Here is a 12,884-nt window from a genome sequence, read left to right as displayed (position 1 = left end):
AATGACTGGCTCTTTGGCCTCCCCACCCCCCAAGGGAGGAGTAGTCCTGTTAGGCCACAGAGGAGGGCTTTGCAGCCAGTCCTGAAGATACCTGATAAAACAGGATCAGATGAATGGGGAGGATGTCCCCCCCATCAGTGGACTTGGAAAGGGGCACAGTGGATTGGAGGGAGGGAGGGAGGGACTGGGAGGGAATGAGGGATCAGGACAAGGCTGGGATACAGAGTTAATGAAATGTAACTGATAGGAAAAAAAATAAAATAAAATAAAGAATTTTTTAACAGAAGTAACTTAACCTGCCTATATTAAAATGCCTCAAAAATGATCTTGAGTCAAAGAGTGAAGAAAACCCATTTCGTCCTAACTCTTAGTACTAAAATTTTGAAAAAAAAAATATTTTCTTTGTTCCAGAATAAACATTGTAAGAGACACTGACAATAGTAACACACTATCAAAATATATACAAATGGCAGCTAAGTAATTTTGTTTTTTTTACATTAGAAATATGCACTTCTCAATTTAATCTTCTGATGAACCACGTCCAATAGCAATGTTAAGGAATTCCTTGATTTTTTTCATAAAATACCACACCAAAGCACCTGCTGTACCACCAATTATGTAGGAGAAGGCACCACGGAAGAATGCAACTGTTCTTTCATTATGATATATTTTCAGAAAACAGTCTATGGTTCCTTTATATCTCTGTTCAGACTCTCCACTCTTCATCACCATATGTTTTCTAAATGTGTCAAAGGAATAAGAGAGTATTCCAGAGCAGGTAGTCACAATTTGAGCAGTGAAATTAGTGTATACTTTGGTTTGGGTAATAAACCCATAAAGGTGTCATAAGCTCCAAAGTAAGAGACTCGATAAACAATGATGCCCTGAAGAGGTCTCGTATAGACCAATAATTCCATCTGACTTTGCTATTTTTATAATGCAGTCACAAAAACCCTTGAATTGCAGCTGCTCAGGCCTTTTTCCAATATCCACTCCTAAATGGGTTCTGGCAAAATCTAGAAGATAACCATACACAAGGATGTTGTTCTAGCAGCCCTTCCAGAAGCAAGGTTTGCTAGAAACCACCTCCAGAACTGTTTTTCTCTGTTAACTCCAGACATGAATATTTGCTTGCATTTGTCCTTAAAAGTGAAGTTTAAAGTTTGTGTTGGAAAGTATCAAGTAACATTTGCCAAATTGCCGTGCCGATAACAGAAAACACTGCTCCTGCGGGATGTGCACGAGGCAGTCCATCATGCCCTTGTAATGTGCCTCAGGGCTTATCTGCTTGGAGGATACCTGCACCTGCAGGAGCAGCTTTATTTGCTGGATAGGTGCCGCAGCTGTCTTTGACACAGTGGCCCCGACCCCTCCAGCCAGCAGTTCCTTGGCAAAGGACACAGGGACTAACAGCACCTTCTTCAAAGGCTCCTTCTTGGAGGATTCCTTTGATATGTTGGACAGAGGAAGACCAGAGGAAGATGAAAACCCAGCAGCATCAGTGCCACACCAATACCCACGGGACAATCCTAAATGTTTTTCTATAAAGAATCATGTTATAATGAACTTCAATACATCTCTGTTTTTGCTATTATCTTGTCATTTTACTACAGTTAAATTTCTAAAATAAAATTTGCACAACAAAGAAAGGGCATAGAGATTTTAAAGTCATTTTTTTAATATTTATTAATTGTGTCTCTTAATTTGGTCTTAAAAGGTAAAGTCCAGGTCCTTAGAGACATTCTGAAATGAAATGATGTCACATTTCTTCCTTCTTTTTTACAAATATCTTACCCTCACCGACTTGTTATTATTCCCCAGTCATCTTCTCTTCCAGTCATTTAGAGTCTCTGCTTTTAGACTTTGCCAGTAATCTTTTTATGACCACAAAGAGAGTAAAGTCAGAATCTGATTACTGTTTATATATGAATGATGACTGGTCACATGTACCACAGGACCATGAACAGGCAGCGATAAAATTATTAGCATATGGTAGTTGAATGGATGCTTCTGAAAGACGAACTACTGAGTCTACTAATCCAGCTATTTATGATTTAATTCTATTTTCTTTCCATTTCACTAGATTTGTCTTTCTTGTTTTGAAACCTGTTTTTAGTTGCTGTCTGTAATACGTTAAAAAATCATTAAACATATTTTTCTTTTTACATTTTTTTCTTGACAGGAAATGTGTTTGTACATTGTCTAATAATACAGTTCAGATTAAGTGATTGAATGTTTAAATGCAATTAGAACTCAAAATGGCCTGCTTAAAAAGCCATATTTCAGTACCTGTGAGTAGAGCTGAGCACTATGTTTTCAAAATGAATTCTTCTCTGACAAATGAGAGGAAGATATTTGATGCTTTTTTCCATCTCCATTAAAGGTCTGATTGCCCAATGTCACAACCTTTTTTTATTACCTTCTGTTAATGAGAAAGTCTTCCCTCTTAAGCACATTAATAAAATGAATGATCATCATGAAAATACAGACTATAAAATGCCAAGCCAGGATCAGCAGATAGTTTGCATTGCTTCAGAGGAAACTTTGTTACAATAAGTACTTCTAAGACACAATCTTTATAGTGAGACAATCAAAAAAATGCTCAGCTCCCAGGTAACAGCTCTTAACAGCTTAGACAGACTCAGTGCTGCTGCAAGCATCAACCACTGAAGCAGCATTTCACATGCATGTAGGTTAACTGGCTAATAATCTGAAGAGTGACTCTCATTTAAGGTTGCCTTGTATTTACAGGGTGGCAATATGTAAAACATAAGCTATACAGAATTGGGAAGCAAAGTTTCCAGAAGATGTCTTTTTCCTCTTCTTTTCCATAATCAAGAGTTTATTCTGAATTCCAGTCACTGCCCTCTTAGGTAACCAGAGCCGTCTCAAAATCCTCCCTAAATCTGGATGCATTACAGGACAATAAATCCTGTAGCTCAGGCAATGTCATACATACATCTTCTCTAGTATGTTACTAGCAGAGAAAAGTGAGAAGTCATAAAGGAAAGTAAAAAATTAAAAGAGTCAGGGAAGATGACAATTGAACACACAGGAGGAGGCATGTTTTGGATAGGTATAAATGATCTGTTGGTGCTCTGTTCAAGATATTGTCTCCTGTGCCAATGAGTTCAAAACTCTTCTCCACTTTTTCTTCCAACAGATTTTGTGTGTCTGGTTTTGTGTTGAGATCTTTGATTCACTTGGACTTTAATTTTGTGCAGGGTGATAGATACTGGCCTATTTGCATTGTTCTACATGTGGACATCCAGTTAAGCCAGCATCATTTATTGAAGATACTATCTTTTTTTCCATTGTATGGTTTTGGCATTTTTGTCAAAAATCAGGTGTCAGTAAGTGTGTGGGTTTATTTCTGGGTTTTCAGTTCAATTACATTGATCCACCAGTCTGCTTCTGTCCCAGTACCATGCAGTCTATATTACTGTTACTCTATAGTATAGCTTGAGATCAACGATAGAGATACCTCCAGATGATCTGTTATCATACAGAATTGTTTCAGCAATTTTTTTTGTTTTGTTTTGTTTTGTTTTTCCATATGAAGCTGAGAATTTTTCTTTCAATGTCTGTAAAGAATTGTATTGGTATTTTGATGGGGATTGCATTGAATCTGAAGATTGCTTTTGGCAGGATGGCCATTTTCACTATGTTAATCCTACTGATCCATGAACATGGGAAATCTTTTCATCTTCTGATATCTTCTTCAATTTCTTTCTTCAGAGACTTGAAGAATTTTTCATGCAAGTCTTCTACTTCCTTGATTAGAATTACACCAAGGCACTTCATGGTTTTTATGGCTATTGTAAAACGTGTTGTTTTCCTAATTTCTTTCTCAACCCATTTGTCTTTTGTATATAGGAAAGCTACTGATTTTTTGAGTTAATTATGTATATAGCCTCATTGCTGAATGTGTTTATCAGCTGTAGGAGTTCCTTGGCAGAATTTTTGGGGTCCCTCATGTATACTATCAAATCATCTACAAATGGTGATACTTACCTCTCCTTTATTGATGTGAATCCCCTTGACCTCCTTTAATTGTATCATTGCTCTAGTAAGGACTTCAAGTACTATGTTGAAGAGAAAAAGAGAGTGGGCAGCCTTGTCTTGCCCCTGATTTCAGTGGGATTGATTTAAGTTGCTCTTTGTTTACTTTGATGTTGGAGATAGGCATGCTGTATATTGCCTTTACTTTGTTTAGGTATGAGCCTTGTATCCCTGATCTCTCCAAGACTTTAAACAGGAAAGAGTGTTGGATTTTATCAAATGATTTTTCAGCATTTAAGGAGATGATCAAATGAGTCTTTTATTTATTTATTTTTTTCAATTTGGTTATATGGTGCATTATACCAACAGCTCAGGCTCTAAGATCTACAATTAATAAGTGGGACCTCATGAAACTAAAAAGGTACTGTAATGCAAAGAACACTGTCATCAGAATAAAACAACAGCCTACATCTGACAGAGGGCTAATATCCAAAATATATAAAGAATTCAAGAAGTTAAACAGCAACAAATCAAATAAACTAATTTAAAATAGGGTACAGAGCTAAACAGAGAATTGTCAGTAGAGTGAAAAGCAAAGAAACACTAAAAGAAATGCTCAACATCCTTAGTCATCAGGAAAATGCAAATCAAAAAGACCTTGAGATTCCACCTCACACCCATCAGAAGGACTAAGACAAAAAACTCAAGTGACAACACATGCTGGAGAGGATGTGGATAAAGGGGAACCCTCCTCCATTGCTGATGGGAGTGCAAACTTGTACAATCACTTTGGAAAATCTATCTGGCACTTTCTCAAAAACTTGGGAATCCAAGATCCAGCTACCATTCCTGGGCATATACCCAAAAGATGCCCCACAATTCAATAAGGACATTTGCTCAGCTCTGTTCATAGCAGCTTTATTTATAAGAGCCAGAAACTGGAAACAACCTACATATCCCTCAACAGAGGAATGGATACAGAAATTATGGCACATTTACACAATGGAATACTACTCACCTATTAAAAACAAGTAAATCATGGAATTTTCAGGCAAGACCTGTATGGAAAAAACTGTATGAAAGACCTGTATGAAAAAAACTTCCAGTCTCTGAAAAATGAAATTGAAGAAGATCTAAGAAGATGTAAATATGTCTCATGCTCATGGATTGGTAAGATTAACCTAGTGAAAATGGTCATCCTACCAAAAGCAATCTGCAGATGCACTGCAATTCCCATCAAAATACCAAAATACTTCTTTATCGACCTTGAATGAACAATTCTTATTTCCATATGGAAAAACAAATAACCCAGAATTGTTAAAATAATCCTGTACATTAACAGATCTTCAGGAGGTATCGACATACCTGATCTCATGCTCTACTATAGAGCAACAGTAATAAAAACTGCATGGTACTGGCAGAGAAATGGGCTGGAGGATCAAGGGAATGAAATTGAAGACCCAGAAATAACCCCACATGCCTATGGATACTTGATTTTTGACAAAGAAGTAAAAACAATACAATGGAAAACAGATAGCATCTTCAACAAATGATGCTTGTCTAACTGGAAGTCCACATGTAAAAAAGTGGAATTAGATCCATATTTGTCACCTTGCACAAAACTAAAGTCCAAGTGGAACAAAGAACTCAACATAAAAGCAGGTATGTTAAAGCTGATAGAAGAAAAATCGGGGAAGAGCCTTGAACTCGTTGTCAAAGGAGACAACCTCCTGAACAGAACACCAACAGTACAGGCTCTAAGAACAACAATCAATAAATGAGACTTCATGAAACTGGAATGCTTCTGTAAAGCAAAGGACACTCCCATCAGAACAAAACAACAGCCTACAGATTGGGAAAGGATCTTAACCAACCCTATATCTGACAGAGGGCTAATATCCAGAATATATAAAGAACATAAGAAGTTAATCATCAAAAAACTAAACAATCCAAATAAAAACTGGGGTACAGAGCTAAACAGACAATCCTCAATAGAGGAGTATTGAATGGCAGAGAATCACTTAAAGAAATGTTCAGTGTTCTTAGTCATCCATGAAATGCAAGTCAAAACAACCCTGAGATTCCACCTCATACCCATCCAAATGGCTAAGTTCAAAAAGTCAAGTGACAACACATGCTGGAGAGAATGTGGAGAAAGGGGAACCATCCTCCGTTGCAGATGGGAATGTAAACTTGTTCAATTACTTTGGAACTCAATCTGGCACTTTCTTAGATAATTAGGAATAGTGCTTCCTCAAGATCCAGCTATACCACTCCTAGGTACGTATCAGAAATATGTTGAAGCATACAACAAAGACATTTGCTCAACCATGTTCATAGCAGCTTTATTCATAATAGCCAGAATCTGGAAACAACCTAGATGTCCTTCAATGGAGGAATGGATACAATAATTGTGGTACATTTACACAATGGAAAACTACTCAGCTTCTAAAAACAAGGAAATGATGAAATTTGTAGGCAAATGGTGGAACTAGAAAAGATCATCTTGAGTGAGGTAACCCAGAAGCAGAAAGACACACATGGTATATACTCTCTCATATGTTGTTATTAGCCATATAATATAGGATAAAAATACTAAACTCTATACTCTTAAAGAAGCTAAATAACAAAGAAGACCCTAGGAATGATGTTCAATCCTAATCCAGAGGGGCAAATAGATAGCCATCTGAAGCAGGACAAGGCAGGGAACAGGACAGGTACCTACCACAAATAGCCTCTGAAAGATTGAACTGATAGAGGTATGGAAGTAGAGGCTGAGGCTCATAGACAAACTTTGGGCAGAGTGCATGGAGTTTTATGAAAGAAAGGGTAGATCGAAAGACTGGAGGGGACAGGAGCTCCAAAAGGAGATCAACAGATCCAAAACAACTGGGACCTGGGAGCCCTTCAGAGACTGATACCTTAACCAAGGACCATACATGGAGAGGACCTAAAACCCTTGCTCAGATATAGCCCATATACTTAGTCTCCAAGTCATTTCCCTAGTAAGGAGAGCAGGGGCTGTCTCTGGCATGAAATCAGTGGCAGGCTCTCTGATCACCTCCCCCTGAGGTGTGCAGGCTTGCCAGGCCTTAGAGGAAGACAATGCAGCCATTCCTGATGAGATCTGATAGGCTATGGTCAGACAGAAGGGGAAGAGGTCCTCCCCTATTAGTAGACTAGGGGAGAGGCATAGGGGGAGAAGAGGGAGGGAGGATGGGATATGGAGGAGTTGAGGGAGGAGACCACAGCCTGAATGCAAACTTATAAATTGTAATAAATAACAATAATTAATAAAAGGGAGTTGAAAGGAGACCAGTTTATGGTCTGTGTCAGTGGTTCTCAACCTGTGGGCTCTGATCCTTTTGGTGGTTGAATGACCCTTTCATAGATGCCACCTAAGACCATCAGAAAACAAACAAACAAACAAACAAAAACAACAAAAAAAAAACCCAGATATTTACAGTCCATAAAAGTAGCAAAATTACAGTTTTGGAGTAGCAAGAGAATAATTTTTTGGTTGGGCTCACCACATGAGGAACTCTTTTAAAATGTCACAGCATTAGGAAGTTTGAAAACCACTAGTCTAGGTTCTACTTACAGATATCTCAGTGGTGTTGTATGAATATATATGCATGCCTTGTTGTTCGACCTTTGTTTGGGTAATACAGGGTGAACTAAAGGCCCTGGGGGTTTTAAATTGGACAGACATGATATTAACCAAAAATTCTATTATTTACTATATATGTAGTCTGTGGAACTTATTTAACCATACTGAACTTTAGTGTTTAGAATTAATGAGAATTATGAGTGAGATAGCTATGTATTTATGTATACTATAGTTCCTGGGCCCAAAATGAGGAGTTAAGAAGTAATTGTTATTACTTTGCTAGCTGCAATTATTTTGTTTTTATCACTAAAAGCCTAAAATGTATCTTTTTCCCTCTTTCCTTCCCACTTTGTTGGAAGGGTAGGCAATAAAGAAATTCTGATTTACTTGGACATGTAGCATACAATCAAATTTGAGCCTAGTAGAGTTTATCATTTATTGTCTCTATATCATATATTCTATTTCATATACATTCTATTTCATTCTCTGAAAATTGGTTACTCCTATCTAAATTACCAGTAGCCCTAGAACATTCATTCCTTAATTATGTCACAGATGTCTAGTAAATACCAGATTTTGTGTCCTATAGACACAATTATAATCAGGACAGGTATAGCTTTGAAGAATATAGTTGATTTTATTTATTAGAAGAGCAGATGTGAACAGAAAGAAACAGGTTACAATAAGGGCTATAACAAAAGTTATGTTCTGAGAAAATGATAAGGCAACGTGGGTAAGAAAGGAGAGGGCAGAGAAAGCTTTCTTAATAATTATCTCCACAGCTATGTCTTAAAGCATATGTAGAAACTACAAAGGGGATGGTTATTCCAGACAGATCCAGCTGAATATACAAGGGAGGTTATGTAGGATCAGAAAAGAAAAACAAAACAAAACAAAACAAAACAATGAATAAATAATGACTTATGAAAGGAAAAAGGGATTGGGTATATAGGAATTATTAAGTATAAGTCTTTTCTATCAAATATTGTAAAACTCATGTTTAGGACAAAGAATCCAAATCTTTTTATCTCCTTCTCCTTGTAAGAAGACATTTATGAAAATGTTTTTTTTTTCCTCAACCACCACCCAAAAAACCTAGCTGCTGCTTCCAGGACTTCAATGGCCCTTTTCCCCTTGGAGCAGTGGCACCTTTCTGCTTCTCACTTCATTTCTGTGCACCAATTCTTCAAACTTGCCAATTGAATTGAGATTGTGTGGTCAGACACAGTCAATGGGAGAAAGACACACTGACTGAATGAGTTAAACTAAAAGCCAAGTATACTTCCTATCACTGTGTGTTCACTCTTCTGAGCATTAAGAATGCTCCTGATTAAGAATATATGTTTGCCTTGCCCAGACACTTCAATCTGGTGGTAGTGGTCTTTTTCATTGTGACTCTGAAGTTATTTCTAAAATAAGAGACTTGGAAGAAACTAGGTTCCAGATTATAAAGGTCCTTAGAAGCCATTGGTAATGAAAAACTTTTTATTCTGGAGAAAGTAGTAACTGGGTGAGGTGACCTTGGTGATAACACACATGGAATTATAGTACATGGGTAGCATGGAAAAAAATATTTCATAGATAAACCACAACGCCCAAATGGTGCTAGAAAGGTGATTCTACATTGACTAGTGAATGAAGAAGTAAAGTCCACATGGTTAAATATGTCATTTATGATTATTTCATACTTTGTGGTTTACAAATACTTACCAAACACCTGCAAATTCTATTTATGTAGAAATAAACAAGGCTCACTCATACACAAGATGTTTAAAATACAAGAAAGAAGAAGATATAGTGTGAGCTAAGTGCCATAGGAATGGTGAGAAAAAATTTTCATTTTGTTAGGTCCAAAGTAGAATGCCAAAATGGTGGTGCTTATTGACTGTGTGCTAAACTGGACTTTGGCCAGGTAAACAAAAGGATTGTTATTGAGTAAACAAAAGCCTAAAGGTAGGTTTATGTTTACTGGGAGCCTTCTTTAAATCACAAGGAACCTCCCTCAATCAGCCCCAAAGACCAACTGCCTTGGGCAAGGGCCTCAATGTATTGTTATTAGGAATAGAGGCTTCCAGTTGATGATTAGGTCCTAACAATAGAACCCTCAAAATGGCAACAGTGTCTTTACCAAGGAAAAAAGTGTACTCATAGAACTTCCTTGTGCCTTATTTCTTGAAAAAAACAAACAAACAAACAAACAAAAAACAAAAACAAAAAAAATTCTAGGCAAAAAGCAGGATGAAGCCATGGTCAGTGACACCAAACTTCCTACTACCTGCCTTCAGTTTGGACTTGTAGTCTCTAAAACTTGGAGAAACAAATTTCTATTTTTCATAAGCTACCTAGACTATGACATTTTGTTGCACTGGTTCAGAAGCAGTGAGTTCTACAAAAGAAACAATTCACATTTCCTACTCAGGAAATAGTGATCCAGACAGGGAAATGGCATAATGGAAAGACACACTATAAGAAATTCTTCATGGGCCCAAGAAAGAAAGGAATGAAGAAAGTAGAGACAAATGAAGATGAACCTGAGAAAGATTGCAAGCTATTGACTGATTGTGGACTTCACACTAAAAGCAATTACAGTCTGATAAATTGTTTTAATGGTTGGCCTGACCTAATCAATATTTTATTTTTGAGCTACTCTGCTGAAGATTGTAGTGGAATTTGAAAAAGGTTTTTATGAAAGGCACAAAGACAAGATAGGATTCTCGACCCGCTTCTAGTCAAGAAGTGGAAAATAACCCTGCCAAGAAGAAGAAAATCAGCAATGTTTTGAATACAGAGTATGGAGTGAGCCAAATAGTTCACCCATATATCTTCCTGGAGGTACAGAATGAAGAGGCCATTATTTACCATATGGGAAACACTGGAGCAGGAAACAGGTTCATGGAACAGAAATTTCCATTTGCCTTCTCTCTTGAGAAAAACCATTTTAGGCAAAATGCAGGATGAAGGCATGGTCAGTGACAACAAAAAATAGTTTTGTTTGGAAACTATTGCATTTGAGTTGTTTTTGTGATTTCTTACTAGAATCACCAACTTGACAGCTGAATATAGAGATCAAGTGCTTGAGACAGAGGTCTGGGCTATTGAGCTCCACTTGAGAGAAGTGGGCAGATTAGTGCCAATCTCTTCTGTGGATGACAGTCTTTCATTTAATGAGAATACCTTTATTTTGTGCCATTTACTGCCATATTCTTATTTCATGCCAGTATACCCAACAAGAAAGCCCTGACAGAGAAGGAAGCATTTAATCCAGGACCTACAAAAGACAAAGATTCTTATGGGGACAAAAAGGGAGAGAGATTATGTTTTTCTAGGCAAAAGGGAAAAAGACACAAAATAACAATATAGGAAAGATGAGTCTTCCAAATTTAATATGCTATAAAGATTTTTCCAGGAATTTTTCCAGGCCCAAGGAAAACAATGTTGGAAAAACTATAAGGCCTACACCTCTTTAAGAAGCCCTCCCTCATCTTCCAGGCTAAGTGACATGCATTTACTCTGAGAACTCCATGAGAACTAAGTTTTATTGCATTTGAACACAACATTTTGGAAGTATTCCTTTCTTATGTCTGCCTCTTTTGCAATAGCAGGAATTCCTCATGTTTATCCACCATGTTATTGCCCTGTATAGCATGGTCACTAATCATAGAGAACACTCAATAAACAGCAGTGCAATGAACTGAACTGCAACCAAGGAGCTTGCAGTATAGACTGGGAGAAAAATCTGGAGAGAATCGTTTCACACAGCAATCTAAATGCCTAGGAAATAGTGTGTGATTACATTGGTAGGCAATGGGGAGTCAGCAGACATTTTTTTTTTTTTTGAGCAATGAGGTGTCAAACATTTATGAAAGTGTGTTTTGACAATATTTATTGGCTAGGCATATCTGGAATACAGTGGAATAGGCAAAGTGTTAGTTAAACAGGTGTCCAGTAAATATTGCAACCAATTGGAACACAGTAGGTTTGCCAAATAGATGAATTAAAGTAGGAGCAGGGAGTGAAATATTCATCCAGCTATTAGTTAAGGCATCTGAAGCATGTTCTCTGTTAGCTTTCTAGAATAAGCATGCTACCAACAGCATTATTTATATTTTATACAGCTGTAATGTGAACCTGTCAAAACAAGGTCTCATTGCAGCAACATAAATGGCTTTGTTCCCCACATCTCCTTTTAAAGCTTCTTTCAATGAATTAATTTTAAAGACATGTTATTTTGCATTATTTGGTTGGGGACTCAGGTCATTTTTGCTGCATGCATGGTTAATAACTTTCTCGGGAGTCTGCATGCTATCAGGCAATTTACCTATAAACTAATGTTTCAATTTGGCAAAAAAAAAAAAAAAAAAAAAAAAAAAAAAGGACAGCTTTAGTAATGCTTTTGTGTGTGAAAATTTCCAGGGGAGGGAAACTGGCTCTTACTGATGCAAATGGCCTTCATTCTGCTGTCTTTGTTATTTTTTTTTTCTGGAGACTCCTAGGCATTTGCATTTGATTGTGGTTGTTCCACAGCTGTTCTGCTCTCTCCTACTTGCTCTTTGGTACCAAATATCATAGAAAATCAATCAGACTTTCAAAGCACCCTATATCTAGATTCCTTCAGTTCTGTGACAATAAACTGAGGTTTATCTCTCTATCTAATTAATGTGCCGATCCAATTATTGTGCTGTTTGGGCTTGGCTTTCCTAAGTCAAGCCTGTGGATCCATACTGCACCTTGCTGAGTTTTAGAATGCTGCAATCAAATTGGCCAGTCAAATGGAATGGACAAATTGTATTTAACAAAAACCAATGAAAGGAAGGGAATGCAATTTTCTCTTTCCTTAGGAAGCCACTGTCTTATGTAACTACTATATTCTGGTGAATGTTGTAAGTTTTCATTATGAAGATATTGGATTTATTTGAAATCCATTTAAAAAAATCAATGTGTCTATTCCACCTGATGGTTATTTTATGCTGAAAACAAATAGAATTATTTTTCTAATATTGAAATATTGAAATTCCACTGCTCAAATGAATGATTTATTTCAAGAGAAGGAAAATGACATGTGTCTAAAGCAGTTTCATTTCTTATGATTGATTTTATTTCCCTTATATAATTTTATCTTTATCTTTATGAATGAAGTTACAGTTGGATTTTTTTTTTAATTCTGCTTAGCTCTTGTAATTTGGACAATTCTGCCTCAAACTGTTGTGCTTGATTCAAGAGATCCCAAAAGATCACGAGGAGTCGAGTCCACTGCAAATCACACAAGGATCTT

The 12,884-nt window shown here is 36.9% G+C and overlaps 1 pseudogene; it reads right to left on the bottom strand.

Moving 5' to 3' along the window:
- Positions 1–519: 519 nt before the first annotated feature.
- Positions 520–12,884, bottom strand: part of LOC110542044 (ADP/ATP translocase 4-like) — a 31,540-nt pseudogene continuing 19,175 nt past the window's right edge.

Source organism: Meriones unguiculatus, chromosome X (assembly GCF_030254825.1).
Source record: "Meriones unguiculatus strain TT.TT164.6M chromosome X, Bangor_MerUng_6.1, whole genome shotgun sequence".
NCBI lineage: Eukaryota > Metazoa > Chordata > Mammalia > Rodentia > Muridae > Meriones > Meriones unguiculatus.
The sequence above is the reverse complement of the archived record's forward strand: the minus strand, read 5'-3'. Positions and strand labels throughout refer to the sequence as shown.